The sequence below is a fragment of the Oryzias melastigma genome, linkage group LG19 (assembly GCF_002922805.2).
Source record: "Oryzias melastigma strain HK-1 linkage group LG19, ASM292280v2, whole genome shotgun sequence".
Lineage (NCBI taxonomy): Eukaryota > Metazoa > Chordata > Actinopteri > Beloniformes > Adrianichthyidae > Oryzias > Oryzias melastigma.
The window spans coordinates 15,745,686-15,750,392 of NC_050530.1; positions in this window are offsets into that span (position 1 = coordinate 15,745,686).

Consider the following 4,707-nt stretch of genomic DNA (forward strand, 5'->3'; position numbering starts at 1 on the left):
TCCCTGGCAGCCACTCACAGTTCTCTAAAGTGTTTTATTCTTCCTCTGCGATGCATGGCGACCTTTGTCGTCCCGCGCTACAATTAATTTTCTGTTCATTTAGCGGCAGGAAGCTAGTTTTTCCTCCGTGAATGGGCTTGTTGTTCCAAAGCGCCTCTCCCCCTTCCTCGGACCGTTTGGGTCTGCTGACCTTTAACCGGGGAAGTTTTAGGCAGTTGACCTTTTGGCTTTTACGTCTGTGTATTTATGTCTGAAAAAATACAGAAATTATTGCGTTTAATGCTGTCACCTGCGAGCATCTGAGACGGATTTCTGTGCAAAGAAACATTTTGTCGTGAGTTCAGCGGAGCACGAAGACACGTAAATACACCTTAATGCTCTGAAAACCTCAGAAAACATAAACCGCCCATACCAAAAAAACTTTGAGGGATTTCTTACATTTTTTAAATATTTGATTATTTAACCTATATTAAAAAGGAAAAAAAATCTTGTTTTCAAAGGGTTTCTGGTTAAGAAACAAACCCAAGTTCAACTAATTTTTTTCAAACATAAAAAAAATAATAATAATAAGCACGGTTCTAAACCATAGAGTTGTATATGAGTCCAGGTGGAGAGGATTATTAGTCAAATGACTTTTCCTCAAGGACTGTCAAAAAAAAAAAAAAAAAAGAATTTAGTCTAAGTTCCGAGATAAAGGTGGAATAAAGTCGCAGCTCTTTTATAGAAAAGAGAATTAAAAAGAGAGAAGGCAATGATGCATGACAGCTTTTTTAGACAAGAGATGATACGAAATGACAAGTTATAATAGGATAAAACAATTTTTAGACCATGAAAAACCCAAATATTTACAACAGTAGCACGACCTTTCCAGAGTTATAAAACTGGTGTTGTGTTGTATTTCTGACCGCTAGCAGCTCCACGCTAACGTAGCTGACCGACGACTATTGATGACTTCCTCAAGTGGGAGTAACGTCGGAATTTGAAGACACTATTTTCCTATAACTCTCCATTTCTAAATGTCGAAGTAGGGAGAAGCCGTAGGGATAGGAGAAGAATTCAGATTCAGCCTAACATACGAGTCAGTTCTTTTATGTATTGCAAATGGGATCGAGGGCAAAATGTCCTGTGAAAAGGCTAACAAGGCTAACACTGCTAACATGGCTAACGTTAGGTACTTGACACTAGTTCACTGGATTGCTCTGATCTTTATGCCATTGGAAAGGGCTTAAAGAGACTTTTTCAATGGTATGAAGACGCTCATTCTAAGAAGGAGAAGACTCGCACGCTGGTGTAATAGCTGGTCTTGCAGAAAGTTCCGGTGGGTAAGCTACACATTTGTGCATGCCTACTAATGTGTAGTGTGTCACAAATTCTTGAGCTACGCAGTTAATAAAGTTTGACTGACAAACTGACTTTATTTCTGACTCTTTTGTCTCACTTTAGTTTACTGCGCCTTAAATCTGACATAATTTTTAATATAAACCCTTCATTGCCCTATTGTGCCCTATTGTGTGGAAAATAAGGTATTTATAAATATTCGTGTTAGCACGTATTTTGGCAACAGAAACATCTGTTGGAGATTTTTATATGAGCCACTATAAGCCAATAGCGGTCTTCGCCATGATCTTTTCCTCGTCTTATTTTGGTTTCATTAAGACTCTCTGTGTCAGGAGTCTGAGCTCTGTCTCCCCCTCTGGTCACTGCCAGGAACTGTCTCCAGACTACTAAACTCACTACACCTCCCATCAACCCCAGCGCATGGTCACTGGAGGCCACTCAACTGAATACAATCTGACAATCACCCACCTGGTTCTTAACCCTTTCGCTATAAAAAGGCACAGCATTACTTTTGCTGGGTAATTTTTACCCAATATAATATATCCAATAAGAAGTATTTCTCGTAAAAAATAGATCGAAATATGACAAGTTATGAATTAGAGTAGTGTTATTTTATTTTCAATAGTGGTTTATGTAACAAAATGGAAAATAAAAATATAGGAAGATTCTAAAAACTTACTTGAAAATTACTGAAATTTTTAAAATTTAAGGACAAAAAATTCCTAAAAAATAAAATATTGATACTGGAGATTTGGCCTTTGGCCCACCCATTCCTGGGACGTGTGATACTTTACACAGGGACCAATGACACTCAAAAAATACAACATATTGAAAAAGCAATTGTGCTCAGGGCTCTTTCTCTGATTGGTTGCTGCCTGCCCTGACCTTCGCCTGGGCTCTATCAACTCTACTCTCTTCTTGGATGATCCCATGACTCACCTCTGCCTGTCTGACCCTGATTTTGATTTGTGGATTTTAGCTGTGCTTAGTTCATGTCTGAACTAAAAAACCTGCTACAAGTGGAACCAGCTGTCCGGCCGTTTGTGACACTCAGATTTTGGTAAAGTTCATCTCAAGAAAAAGAAAAGCTGCCTTGCTGTAACGGTCCATGGAGATGAAGTCAGCGAGCAGTCCCACTTGATTTATTCATTTCGCTGTGCTGTAGTTGGATGGTAATGTATTTGGACTCGTCTATAATCAGACACAATTACTGAATCGTGTTTCTGTTAATTGCCTCCTCTTTTTTTGCGACTATCCACTTTTGCTCAAGATAATCTTCGCATGAGGACAGAATGGCATGTGGAGCTTGTTAGCCGTGTGGTTCCTACAATCCGGAGAGTTCCTGGCTTGGTGTCACTGCTCTGCCAGGACTTGATTTTGCTCAGCTGGATCTTTAATGGGGCTGCACGGTGGCGCAGTGGTTAGCGCTCTCGCCTCATAGCGAGAAGGCCCCGGTTCGACTCCCGGCTGGGACCTTTCTGTGTGGAGTTTGCATGTTCTCCCCGTGCATGCGTGGGTTTTCACCGGGGACTCCGGCTTCCTCCCACCATCCAAAAACATGCTTCATAGGTTAATTGGTGACTCTAAATTGCCCCTAGGTGTGAATGTGAGAGTGGATGTGTGTGTGATTGAGGCCCTGTGACGGACTGGCGACCTGTCCAGGGTGAACCCCGCCTTCGCCCATCAGCAGCCGGGATAGGCTCCGGCATCCCCGCGACCCCGTAAGGGACAAAGCGGTTCGGAAAATGGATGGATGGATGGATCTTTAATCAGTCGTGGATTCATGGTGGATCGTCACCATGTTAGAACGCTGTTATTGTCTTATTCCTTGAGGTCTTCCATCTGAGGCTCGTTAGACCTGGTAACTGAGGGCCTAAGCCGCTTGGGGGCAGGTCTGCCACCAGTCTGAGCTACATGCAAATATAAAAGTAAAGAAGATCAGGATTTGGTTAATCGCATTTTTTTTACCATGACCAGCCTGCGCTGAACCGCCTCTGAGAAGATGGCACTCATTGGTAGATGCTGCGTTCTTCAACATAGTTTGACAAAAAGGGAAAAATTAATTTGAAGTATGAACTAAGATGCAAATATGCATCTTTAGAGATGAAAATCTGGGCAGGTTGAAGGTCAGCAAACAGGGTCATCTTTTGTTGTTCTCAAGCTCCCGCTTCTTCTCCAGAAGGGGGTTAACTGTCCGTTCTTTCAAGCTTCTCCTCATACATAAATAAATCGGTGCTCCCTCCCCCTCCATAGTTAACTCTGAGGTCTACTCCAGGGAGCAGAAGGTCTAAGAGCATTCCTCCATGAAGACTTTCTCCTTTCTAACTCGGCTTTGATTTTGCACTCTTAATCCCCCCTACAGCTCAGCTGCGCCCGGACAAGAGACTCCGCACCTGATGAAACAATAGCGGGGGCAGTGCCGCCTGACAACGCTAAAGCGAACTTGGGAGGAGGTGCAGGGGTGGGGATTGTCTTCACACCACCACAGGAGAAAAGAAACAGCCATTCTCCTCCGTTTAGCTGCAGCGGCGCTTGTGAAAGAGGAGGATCTCCCAAAGTGGACTCCTCAAAAACCCCCTTTTGTTATTCACAAGTGCTGCTGCTGTCAAAGCCGGGAGCGTCCTCTCCCTGATCTTCAGCCACGTCACTTTTAATGATGCCCCTGAGGCGGCGGGGCCCGGAGGGCGAGGGGAAGGTCTCTGAATGGGACCGACTCTGCTCCCTGTGGTGATGTGCACAGAAGCACGTCTGAAGCTCAAATCAGTTAAGTGCTTGATTGATTTTATGGTGTTTTTCCTAAATCCAACAGTTAATTTAGGAGCAATTAGTGGATGATTGTGTTCTTAAAAAAACGGATTATAAATGGATAAGCTTACACTGAAAGCAGTGTGGCACATGCTATACATGCAAAGCATAACTCAAAAAATATGTTATTTAGGTTAAAAAAACATTTTATTGACAATAACTAGTTGCCAAACATAACATAAACATAAACATATATGTAGTTAAAATAAAACTATTACATGTTATGAGAAAAGTTATATCAAATTTAATCATTTGGTTTTGGGGTAAAAATTGAGTCATATTTTGGGTTCCAATTATGTGGTGCAATACTGCCTCCTAGTGTTGTAGTAGGGAAACAACATGTTCAACTGGGCATTTAACACAAGGATCCAAAGCAGACTAAAGTGTTTTTTTAGAGTTGTAAATATGTGATAAAGAAACCAATACCTATTTTACTAAATATTTTATAAGTGGAGAGGTAAAGAAGTTGGTATCTGATTGGAATATATATATATATATATGTATATATATATATATATATATATATATATATATATATATATATATATATATATATATATATAT